The sequence below is a fragment of the Mercenaria mercenaria genome, unplaced genomic scaffold (genome assembly GCF_021730395.1).
Source record: "Mercenaria mercenaria strain notata unplaced genomic scaffold, MADL_Memer_1 contig_2042, whole genome shotgun sequence".
Taxonomy (NCBI): domain Eukaryota; kingdom Metazoa; phylum Mollusca; class Bivalvia; order Venerida; family Veneridae; genus Mercenaria; species Mercenaria mercenaria.
The window spans coordinates 1-12,689 of NW_026460073.1; the positions used below are offsets into that span (position 1 = coordinate 1).

The window sequence follows — 12,689 nt, forward strand, 5'->3', positions numbered from 1 at the left end:
TATTTCTTTTGCAAATTTAATTATATAGCTAGCCTGTTCTATATAGGATTGTCTAGCAGTTTATGACTGGTGTATAGCTTGAGTATTAGTATAATCCAGTAATTTTAAAGGCAGCAAAGGGAGGTAATTAAAGAATATATATTTCAAGGGAGATAATTTATCAGGAAAAAAAAAGAAGTTCGGCACTGTGAGTGATATCGATTTATATCTCACTGCTATTTTCCAGTATTTCACCAATAAGCATAAAATAAAAGATTGTATATAGTTATCATCATTTGTCTAGCCTTTATTTTCTAGCGTTTGTCTACTTATCATATCCTCATCTAAACATATATTTGGCAACGAAAATGTATAAGGATTTTTGTTTAGCTTGTTAATGTCTACGTTTGTATGTAGCCTCTTTGTGTGCCTTATTTTGTATTATCATATGTTTGACGTCGTGGGATTGTAATAAAGCCATTAAATAAAAATGCACTAGTATAATAAAGCGTCGACGTCGTTTATAGTGTAGAAGACGTTAGTCAAACTGACTTGTTTGTAAAGTAAAAGAAAGAAGAATGTTTGATGTTTCGGCTGGAAAGGCTAACAAGTGATAAAAAAGAATATTACATTTGTGACTTTTCACATTGAATTTATAAAACTCGTTTTAAAAAAAAGAAGATAAAATGCTCGGCAGAGCCTCGCATTTGATCATTTTATTCAACTCGTTTAATAAATTCAATATGAAAAGACACTCATGTAATATCCTCTATTGATATAATACTGTATTATTGACTTCAATTACTAATATACTATGAGAACTCTTAAGTTAAGGTATGTCGTTTTTTTAAACGACGCACTGAAATTAGCGTTTTAATTAGCATAAAATCCATTATAATGTTTTCAAATTTCTGAAACGAGTACTTTTAACAATTAGTAAATTTGATTGATAAATTAATTAATTAATTAATTAATTAGTACAATTGATACTTTATTTTCTTACAGTATGAATGGTATGGCATCATTACTCAAGAAGGGACAGACGGAAACTACTTTAGTTTCAACAGATTAACCAAAACGATTTCGGTAACAAAAAAGTTACCTAAAAGGAGATTGTACTCACTTAACCTTGGGTTTAGATGTGAGCCGTGGCATTATTTTCATATCCTGTATATCAAATAAATAAGTTTGAAATGTTGCTGACAATAAAAAAGATATATAGAACGCCTACACAGCTTTGCTATCTCTTACACCAAAAGATAATAGAAGATTTGTCGGAGGCACAGATCACCATAAACACAGTCTCAGTGCCACGCATTGCAAAGCACACACAACAACAACAACAACAACAACAAAAAAAAAAAAAAAAATTATAGACGGGTTGTTTCAAAGTTTTCAAGTTTCAAAACCAAACAAGCACAATTTTGATTTATGCAGAATATGCAAAACGAGAGGAGGAAAGGGTAGTAGGTAGATAAGGGTGGGGGAGAAGGGAAAAGTGTATCAAGGGTATGCTACGTTTCTCAATCACAGTTGCCGTACAACGTAAACAAAGGCAGCGTAGACAACGTAAACAAAGGCAGCGTAGACAACGTAAACCAAGGCAGCGTAGACAACGTAAACAAAGGCAGCGTAGACACCATAAACCAAGGCAGCGTAGAAAACGTAAACAAAGGCAGCGTAGACAACGTAAACCAAGGCAGCGTAGAAAACGTAAACAAAGGCAGCGTAGACAACGTAAACCAAGGCAGCGTAGACAACGTAAACAAAGGCAGCGTAGACAACGTAAACCAAGGCAGCATAGACAACGGAAACCAAGGCAGCGTAGATAACGGAAACCAAGGCAGCGTAGACAACGTAAACCAAGGCAGCGTAGACAACGTAAACCAAGGCAGCGTAGACAACGTAAACAAAGGCAGCGCAGACAACGTAAACCAAGGCAGCGTAGACAACGTAAACAAATGCAGCGTAGACAACGTAAACAAAGGCAGCGTAGACAACGTAAACAAAGGCAGCATAGACAACGGAAACCAAGGCAGCGTAGATAACGGAAACCATGGCAGCGTAGACAACGTAAACCAAGGCAGCGTAGATAACGTAAACCAAGGCAGCGTAGATAACGTAAACCAAGGCAGCGCAGATAACGTAAACAAAAGCAGCGTAGATAACGTAAACCAAGGCAGCGTAGATAACGTAAACCAAGGCAGCGTAGATAACGTAAACCAAGGCAGCGTAGATAACGTAAACAAAAGCAGCGTAGACAACGTAAACAAAGGCAGCGTAGACAACGTAAACAAAGGCAGCGTAGACAACGTAAAACAAGGCAGCGTAGATAAAGAAAACCAAGGCAGCGTAGATAACGGAAACCAAGGCAGCGTAGACAATGTAAACCAAGGCAGCGTAGGCAATGTAAACCAAAGCAGCGTAGACAACGTAAACCAAGGCAGCGTAGATAACGTAAACCAAGGCAGCGTAGACAATGTAAAGAAAGGCAGCGTAGACAATCGTGTTCACTTCCTGTTTTCTGTGATATCAATCTCTGTTTTTTAAGATGGGCGATTTTTCTCCAATAATAGAAATTCTTCAAACTCTGGATATTGAAGGACAAGTAGGGGAAATGCCGTTTTCAAGGGCAGATAAACGTTTTTCAGCAGCGGTGACCTATGAATCGTTTTGCTTATCTTTGTTTCTTAGATGATTGTCCTTTGATACCCAAAGTTTGATGAAATTTTATTACTGGGAAAAAATTCGCCTATTTCAATATACAGAGACTAGCTTACTCCTTTAAATCACTTTATGATATTATTAACTCTGCTGATAATATCATATTTCTATCTTACGCTTTCGGATAGAAAAGAGATATAATTATATATATATATTATTATACCAGATATTTACAGCGCCCTTTTCATGATAAACACGTTCAAAGACGCTTTACATATAGCAAACGCAGCCACAGAGGGCGCGAAATTTATCCTCTACTAGAACAGACACAGGGCGATCTGACCAGAGGGACAGAGTGAAATAAGGCCGCCAGAACACATAGAGAGAAATCCTTTTTTAGATACAGACTTCCGGTTAACTTATCTAAGCTCTTTGCGAATAGACAGTCTGGTTCTTTAACGTGCCCGGTGTATAGCACCGATACACTCGAAGCCGTCTTTCCCGGGAAGAACCAGTACAACCAGGCCTCTAAGTTAGATGGGAGACACTCGAGAGTATCTCAGAAATTTCCAGGGTCTGGACCGGGATAAAAACCCAGACCTCTGGATTGACAGTCAAGCTATATAAATCTTGTATAATAACAATTTTATATTTTCAGTGAAAAATATAACGTATACTAGTACATTTTTTCGTTCCTGACCAGTACACCTCTAGTTGGCTGGGAAACACTGAAAAGCGTTTCTGAAAATTCCCGAGTAGCTGCCGGGGATCGAACTCCCGTCCTCAGGATTGGAAGGCCAGTGTGCAAACCACTGAACCATCCACCAAATGTCCGGCTGTCCTATTCTAACCACACTTTGAATAGAATATTACGCACCCGCTATAAACTTGTTAGCAGGAACAAGCAGCGTTTCCTTTTATACACTTAACGAGCCATCACAACCTTGTCACCTATTTTTCCTTGAACATGAACACTTCCACCAATCATCTTGTAAAAAAGATGTTTTTTAAACTAGTATTATCAGAATGATTTGTACGACCTCAATATTTTTTGGCGGATATTGTTTTTGCACATTATGTTTTTGTGCATTGGGATGGCTTCCTCACATTAAGATTTTTACGCCCTACATCGATTAGGGGCAAGTGGCCAAGTGGTTTAGGTGACTGAATTCAAATCACTTTCCCTCTCACCCCCCCCCCCCCCCCCCCCCCCCCCCCCCTTTTGTCAGTATGTACAGAAATGAAATTTGTGGTTATTCTACAAATATAATCGCTTGGAAAATCCTTGAATGGTTTGTGAAAGGATGAAGATAGAATGTGTAATGTTAAAATTAATTCCGAAAGCTTTAGTAATTTTTGTCTGGTTACACTAAAAGGTGAACTTTCAATTGGATTCTTTTAAACAAATTTGCTTTTTTTTGTAAATGTTGCGCGTAAAACTGGAGTGTTTGTTTAGTTTTAGTTTATACTAATTTGTTTAAGCTCGAATGGGATGAAAGCTTTAAGTTTATTGTAACCACCCTCGAGTCCACTTCCTGGAAAAACAGTACTGCTGTCATATGAGAAGTCATGGTTGTGACCCCAGTGGGGCTCGAACCCACGACCCCCGGATTGAGCGGCCAACACCTTATCCACTAGACCACCGCTTTCTTGCCGTTTAAACATGGTGATGTCAAAATATATCCCCAATTATTACATTGTCAGAAACAAAACAAAACAAAACAACAACAAAAAAAACCCCCAAAAACACAGTTTCTTGCTGCATTTACTGCATTTTCATGCTTCGATAAATTACTAGTATTTTCTCTATTTTTCTAGTTTGTCCAAAATGTTGTATAGTATCTATAAATTTCATTGATTATCCTTGTATTAAACCGCACCGATATCGGGAGTCGAAAGTTTGAGTCCTGCCAGAGGCGGGACTTGTTACTGAAGAGAGACCGATTTATGAGCCGCAAGCTAGTAAGAGAATGTTTACCGATTGCCGAACTGCGTGGTAACTGGCATTAAAAATATAGAAATCGGTAGGTAATGCAGTTCAATGTGAATAGTTGTCTTATAAGCCAACTTGGCTGGCCCTGTTAGAAAGGTTGATTATCTAATAAAGAAACACTTGACTTGACTTGACCTGGCCTATGCCCTGGCCTCTCCTCTCCCTTTCCCTCTCCCTCTCCCCATCCCCCCTCCCCCGCAACCCTCCACTCCCCTCCCCTTCCCTCCTCTCCTCTCCTCGTTTCGCGTTGTGCATTTTAATGCCTGGTTTTCGACTTCTTTTTAGGATAGCCCAACATCACACTAGAAGGAAATGTAACTGTTGCATCATATTGCAAACAACAGCTAGATTTGTTGAATAATAGTAAACAAGGAATTTAAATAACATTGATAAAATGTTTTATTGACATTTATGAAAAGATATATATTTTGGTATTAGATAAGTGAAGAAATGGTAGTTGAGAATGGTTATTATGATAGTAAATATAATATTCACATTTAAATACCCTAAAAGTGTTGAGTACATACAGAGAACCTATATTATTAGGTAAACGAACCTAAAATAACAAATAAATGAAATTTTACAGAGAACTTGCGTCATAAAATATCATTTTATGCACGTAAACAGCAATATAATGACAACCTATAATAAATTGTATCAACCCTTTTTTGTACAACAACAACAACGCTTAATTGTTCTTACAAAAAAAGGCTTTCAACGATTATCGGTCTTACTAATGTAAAATTTAAATCAGATAATTACTAATAATGTGTATATTCGTAATGAAACAACTGACACACTAATACTTATCTTCTACATTAATTTCCAGTAATTGGGTTAAAGCGACAGGTTCACACTTAAACGTATACTTAAATCTATCTATAATATAAACATGCACATGTGTATTCATAGGATTCATATAAAAGAAGTAAACAACGTTTTGAGAAATATTTTTACAGGTTTGTCTTGTGTTGATGTCATATATAAAATTTTTGTCTACATATTCTGTACATTAAATTTCGAAATCTTCAATCCAAATGTGATCGAATAGGTTACAACTAGATAAATTAGTTTCTCCTTATCATCATTTTACTTGATTTCAATTGGACATTTATAAATCCCAGATGGTATATATTTCGTCCATTTAAGTCGACGTCAAAACAGCTGTAATACCACCAACCAACCTTATATTGAGCAGCGCAGTTCCCGGAAGTTGTATCTACATCATGGTCAAACGTTGAAAATCCTGTACCATTGGCCCGTCTTCCGACGCAGTTTATCTCGCTAACTAAAAAGACAAACATATAAGTTGCATGGGTGACTCAGACACTAAGTATAAACATGATTTCTCACACAGATAATAATGATCTAGTATAGTATAGGTCTTTATCTAAATACAATGAACAGTAATTTTGTATACTGAGAACACCAAAGATAAAACCTGAGTCTTTGTTGCGTTCAATTCAACACAATCTGTACTAATAAAAGTGATATTTAAACAATAGTGAGGTTGTTTCATGCACAACAGACGACAGTTTCCGGCGTTATTTTGCGTGCTGGAAAACACAGTCTTATACATTCCAGTTGTAGGATGGCTCGCTTGCTGTAAAGAAGGAAAACGTGGAAGATTCGTGCAGTATTCTTTTACGTAAAACCGAATATAAATCAGATGACTTGAGTGATCCTTATAGAACATTATGTTTCTTTAGGTAAAGTATGAAACGCTAGGATGTAAATGGTAAAACGAATTTGGACCTCTTATGTGTTGTTTACATTTGAAACGTCATGACGTCAATTTTTTGGCCGTTGTTACTTTCCTACTTCCTAATCATACAACTTTACGAAAAAGTATGAAAGTTATTTGTTCAATCTTATTGTTACTATTACATTTGGCAGTTACTTGCGGAGAACAGGTTTGTACTGGTATAGAGTCCAAGAACACTGGTTAGGTTAACTGCCCGCCGTTACATGAATGAAATACTGTTGAAAAACGGCGTTAAACCCAAAACAGACAAAAACTATTTGAATATTGCATGAATGGCATTAATGTATGTGAGGAATAGAATTTCCGTCACTCGGGTAACTGGTACTGACTAAACTGTAACACTTAAGGTGATTATTCCTATCTGCACATCCTTCTACCAGTAAAAGAATCTCATAGTCGTATTTTCCCTTACTAAAGAGATGATGTATTTTGTTGACTTGTAAATGAATAAGAATAGGAATTCACAGAAAATGGCTTAAAAGATACGCTGTACTTACTTTTATCGGAAGATATGGTATCCCCAAGATACAATGTGTAGGCCGGTCTTGGTGAGAGTTTAAACATGTTAAATGTTTCGAAGGCAGCCGTTCCATTGTCAGCTTCAACATCAACACGTAAGTGTGTAGTACTTTGACTTGCTATCTCTTGTATATATTTCAAACCTAATATTTGATAATGACTGTTTTGAAGAACCATTCTCAATAACGTTATAAAAGAACATGTGCACAAACCATAATTTGGCAAATACATTCATTACACTTAAGGTATTGGACCCCTAATAGTAATGTTTAAAAAATGGCATTTGCTTGGTATATTCTTAACGTTGACCATGTTTCGCACTTTGTTGCAAATTTTAAACAATTTTTACTGTGCCGTTTTTTGTAAATTTTGTACAAATATGGTATTTCTTCAAGCTCAAGTAGAAATAAATTTCAATGTGATGGCCACTATCTAGAACGTTTGCAGAGAATTCATTACAGCATTAATTTTGATAAAAGAAACATCAAACTCTTGTTAAACAATTACAAAACACAAGATAAAACTGTAAATATCATTTTATTCTAGGGTGTCTCAAGTTAACAGATTTAATGAGACAGGATTGCTGCTCCAACATTGCAAAATTAAGGTCGAATCCTGTGGGTTTGTTTTGAATTTTGCTCACTTCATTCAAAAATAACATTGGGGGCAGAAGTAAAACCTACCTGCATGTCTTCCACAATATGTAATCTAAATAATGAAGGCAAAATAGCGAACTTTTACCGCATGTAACTCAGTATTTTTAAAGATGTCTAACTGTACCCCTCCTGATTCAGAGGTAAATTCACTTTGAACAGCAAGAAATCGCTTATAAAATGAAAATTTTCCACTTTTGTACAATACATCCATAATAAGTCTTGAAAGAAGTAAAAACTTACTAGAAAAAAGGAAAATATGGAAAACAAATTTTGGTTCCAGTGGGGCTTGAATCTACGCCCCCCCCCCCCCCCCCCCCCCCCACACACACACACAGAAAATTGCAGTCAAAGTAGGTTTATGATAGGCATTGAATACTCTTCAAAAAGGAGGTATTCTATTACGGGTCCAATACCTTAATTAAGGAGAAAATGAAATTTTCGATATAACTGTTAAGGAAGTACTTCACATCTGAATAATCTGGAATAATGGCTGGTTGGAGAAGCATAAATGGTGCCGGAAAACTATAATTTCATGTATATGAAATGTAAAGCAGCCATCGCTAACTGTACTTCAAAAGGTGAATTTTGACAATAGATAGGTTTTGTATTGCTTATTACAAACTATATCGAAATAAGCAGCAACTTGTGCTTGGAGGACTATGAAAAATTAAGCGCACGGACCCACATACTTTATTTGGCTGTAAGATTGAAATGTAACGTCTACAATAACAAAAAGTTTCATTAAGATGTAATAAAATAATATAAAAAGTGCGATTTTCCTGTGGAAGCCAACTGTGTAAACTGACTGGATGAATAATACTTTCAAATCGGTTTAACAGAAAAACCAAGTACTGGCTAAATTCATTTCTGATATGATGATGCTTTAAAAAACTAGGGTTAAGTTCAGTTCATCATTGCAGATCAATTTTTGTTTCGAACGTTAAGAACTGCCGTTAACTGTAACACATTTTTCGATGCTTTGTATTTTTAAAACTTGTTAAAAAAGATAAATGAAAGATGAATTTTCATTTGATAGCGACTACATCCATAGAATATAATAAAAAAAAATACCGTACCTAGCCAAAATTCTGATGTTAGATCACCAAATCCATTTTCATACTCAGAAAAGTTCCTGTAGAAATCCACGGATTTATCAAAGCGATGCTGAATAACCTAAACAAAAATCAAAGCAATGAGAGTACTGATGTGGCAGTGCACTTCAGCTGTATTTATAATATGGCCGAATACCCTAAACAAGAACATGAAATAACTCATGTGATTGGAGTAATCGTTGTCTGCAATACAGCAATGGTTAAGCAAATGTATATATAGATATATATACGAGGATTTATCAAATGTGAATGCATCTAAGCACATAAAAATGTATCCTTGATAGATTTCAATGGACATTTTATTTGGTCCCCTCGAAATACTCACCTCCAACAGATATGCAAAGTTTTAGTCTTCTAATCCAATTCTTGAAGGCATTTTCATAGTCTTTTCTAGGTATACTATGAAGACACTGAACTATTGCAGAACAGAGGTGTTTGCGCGGCACAAATGTCCGACCAGAAAGGTATTGTTTGAGCCTTGGGAACAAAAAGAAGTCACACAGGTCAAGGTCAGGCGAACAAGGAGGGTGAGGAAGCACATTAACCTTTTCCTGCTTCAGAAAGTCTTGTACAATATACGCCTTGTGCGATGACGCATTGTCATGTAGCAATCTGACATTGGCCAAACCAGTTGTGGGTCTTCGATTTTTGAAATATTTCTTCAGTTTTCGAAGAACTTTAGTCTTGTAAAACTTCGCATTTACGGATTTGCCTTTAGGCGTCAAAGTTCTTGTGCGACAGATTAGGTATCCGGTAACAGAAACTAACCAGTGCTTATTTTACCTCCCGGTACTACCTTTGTTATGCAGAGTGCCAGGCAACGCAGCTACCAGTATCATTTTTCACGTCTTCGTATGACGCGACCGTTAATCGAACCCCAGACGTCCAGCACTCAAAGCGGACACTCCACCACTAAGGCATTGAGGCGGGAGATATAATAAAGATCACTCACTGCATATGATTCACTGTTGGCAATATAGCTTGCCGATCTATACTACGTATCACTGTTAGCTTATCTCATAAAAAGGGACGTAGATGTGCTTTGTTCTTATTTTTCTTCTTTTTGTGTTTTCTATACACTGTCGCCTAGTTAGGCAGACGTGTTTTCTTTGCTCTTGAACCTTTATACATGTATAATAAATAATAATTATTATTGTTGATATTGTGTTGAAAATTGACTATAATAGATATGAATGTACTTTGCATCCGTGTGTGCTTCTATGTTGTAGTAGCTTCAGTGATTCAGTGGATTGCATTCAGTGATTTTTTTAAATACTTTTCTTCATGAATTTACATCAGACATTACCTGTCGTTAACCTGTAAAGTATACCTACACTTGAGATCAATTACTGGATATTGGATCTACGGTATCAAACAATAGCGGATTACGAAAACTAGACCCTGCGGCTTATAGGATTATAAACTTACACAATTTAACCTGTAAAAAGAAAACGCATAGAAGTAAACGAGGTTGTAAGAGTAAAGTAATTCCTAAACAAAATAGTGTCAACTTTAAAAAAAAATATATACCCTAAGAAATGCAATCAGTATAAAAATATACGCAAACATGTATCTAGCATTACTCTAAATTGTAGATATGTTGTGAATAAAAATTAATGTGTGCATATACCTCAGAGATAAGAAAATAGATTTTGCTTTTTTGACTGAAACTTGGTACGAGAAACAGCATCAACTGGAAACTTCTAAATGGATATAAATTAAGCCTAACTAATAGAGAAAAAATACAAAAATATAAGTCTTCAAAACTTTGTCTATACACCTAGAGGGCGTGTATAGACCCCCGGCATTTTCGACCGGTAACCAGTTTGTTGCTGATTTTCTTTTTATTTCATCAAAAATATGTTACCATAATTTTATTATGACAATTTACTTATAATGGGTGATTTTAACATGCATACTAACGATGACAACTGTTCAATTACAAACTTCAAGGACACCCTAGTAGCAATGGGTCTGGAACAAAACGTTGATTTCAGTACTCATACCGGAGGACATAGCTTGGTCATTGAATGGTGTTTATATAGACAGATGTGAGCGTGGACCATTTTTATCTGGTCACTGTGTTGTTAAGGTTCTCTTAGATGTTAAAAAAGACTAGCAAAAGCGTGTCATTTAGAAACACTAAACATTTGAACGAATCAGAATTTTCCAGCGACATAAGTGCAATAAACGTTGATTTACACCATATAGACAAGTTCGTGAAAGAGTTTGAATCGGAAATAGAGGATGTCCGGAAAAAGCACGTTCCCTTAAAATAAAAATTCAGAGAGCACTTAAACAATGGTTATATAAAAAATGTAACATCGATTGCAACAGGTTAGAAAGTCCGAGCTTACATGAGGCCTTGTGGTAAAACAGATAAGTTTGAGTCAAACAAGTAAGAAATGAATACAATTTTGAAATCAAACGTCAAAAGAGAAAAAAAAACTGATACCAAATCTGAAAACCTACTACCTCATTGAGAGTATAATAATTCGTTGGTCGAAAAATATGCTTAATTTATTATGGCAATAATCTCAAAAATACGTCAATCCCTAAGTAAATATCAAAACTTTGAACATCAAGTGAATTTTAACAAATTTACTGAACTAACTCAGGATGAAGTGAAAAATCTCATCAATGAATTGAGTACATCGTCTTCAGAGTTCTTATGTAGATGAACTTTTCTCTAGTATCACTAAATTCGTGAATCTGTTATTACAACAAGGTGTTTTTCCTGTGAAACACAAGCAAGCAGTTGTTAGACCTCTGATAAAAAGCAGGTCTTGAAGTAGAGCTTTCAAATTATCGTCCTGAGAGTAATGAATCATTTCTATGGGTGGATAAGACTAAAATACTACACACTACTCTACCCATAGACCCTTACCAACAAGTGCGTTGAATTAAATAATACATTATGTCACCATGAACCGGGTTGTTTAACCCCAATATGCAGCTCGTCTTGGAGTACCATGTGATGCTTTAAGCACTGGTCTTTGCAATAGGAGTAAAATGATTTTAAGGGAGGAATGGGGCCATGACTGTTTGTTACAATAAGGCTGTTATTGTTATTATTTTCATTATTAAAATGGTTATAATACTAGTTATCATTATTGCGTACATCGCCATTGAACATCTCAAAATAGACGTTTAAGCAAATTATTCAGTTTTAGTTTTATTCAGTTTCTTGGTTTACTTCTCGATTCAAATAATGTTAATTGAAGAGGAATTTAGAATATTAGGCTGCAAATAGTATGATGAAATGGAACTTTATGCTCTGTGCTTCTTTTAAACGTCACAGTACATCTGACGTTATTTTCGTTTACACACATCAGTTTCCCGTCCGCGTTAAGGTAGTACTGCACGTTTGGATGAATATGTTTCTACAATGTAGAATTTAATTAAAATCTCATTTTTCAAAACTTCAGAATATACCTAGAAAATTCAACAAATGAAAAGGATAGGGTCGTGTGCTTGATTATTATGCTAGTCTGATTTGAAAATTTCGGACCTCGCGCAAGTTTTCATAATCGAAGTCTATCGGAAAATAGCAACATTCATAACATTTTCGCGAATAGAAAATTTCACAATGTAGATTTTAAAGAAACTTTTCAAAGTTGTAAAAAAACATATGGCCTAAAATATAGTGAAATAAAATTTATAGGTCCGTGTGCTTATTTCTGAGATATTTGACCATGATTAAAGTGAACCGCCTGTTTGAAGCCGATTTTAAGACATTATTTTGAATTATTTAACGTGTCTGATGTTTTAATACCATATTTTAACTTTAGACAGATAGAGACTGCTACAATTGAATAAATTTATTTGCAGGCTGCCTTTAATTCATAAACTGTTTTTCATTTCCGTACGCCGAATCTTAAAACAGTTTGTTTGATATATTTGTTGCAAATGCACATTTCAAATTAGCCTGGTTCCCGGCGTATGAAGCAGGTAAAGGATAAAAGACAGGTAATCCTGACTAATTTCAAACTAGCTAAGTA

At 35.5% G+C, this 12,689-nt stretch overlaps 1 long non-coding RNA gene across 2 annotated transcripts; it reads right to left on the reverse strand.

Annotated features, from left to right (window-relative positions):
• Positions 1-5,011: 5,011 nt before the first annotated feature.
• On the reverse strand, positions 5,012-8,784 carry LOC128552101 (uncharacterized). Of its 2 annotated transcripts, none has more exons than XR_008368973.1 (3): positions 8,653-8,784; positions 6,899-7,063; positions 5,012-5,924 (listed from the first exon to the last, which is right to left on the reverse strand). It is a non-coding gene; the product is annotated as an uncharacterized LOC128552101 (long non-coding RNA). The 2 variants fall into 2 exon arrangements; XR_008368972.1 differs by lacking the exon at positions 5,012-5,924 and adding an exon at positions 6,006-6,239.
• Between the last annotated feature and the right edge of the window lie 3,905 nt (positions 8,785-12,689).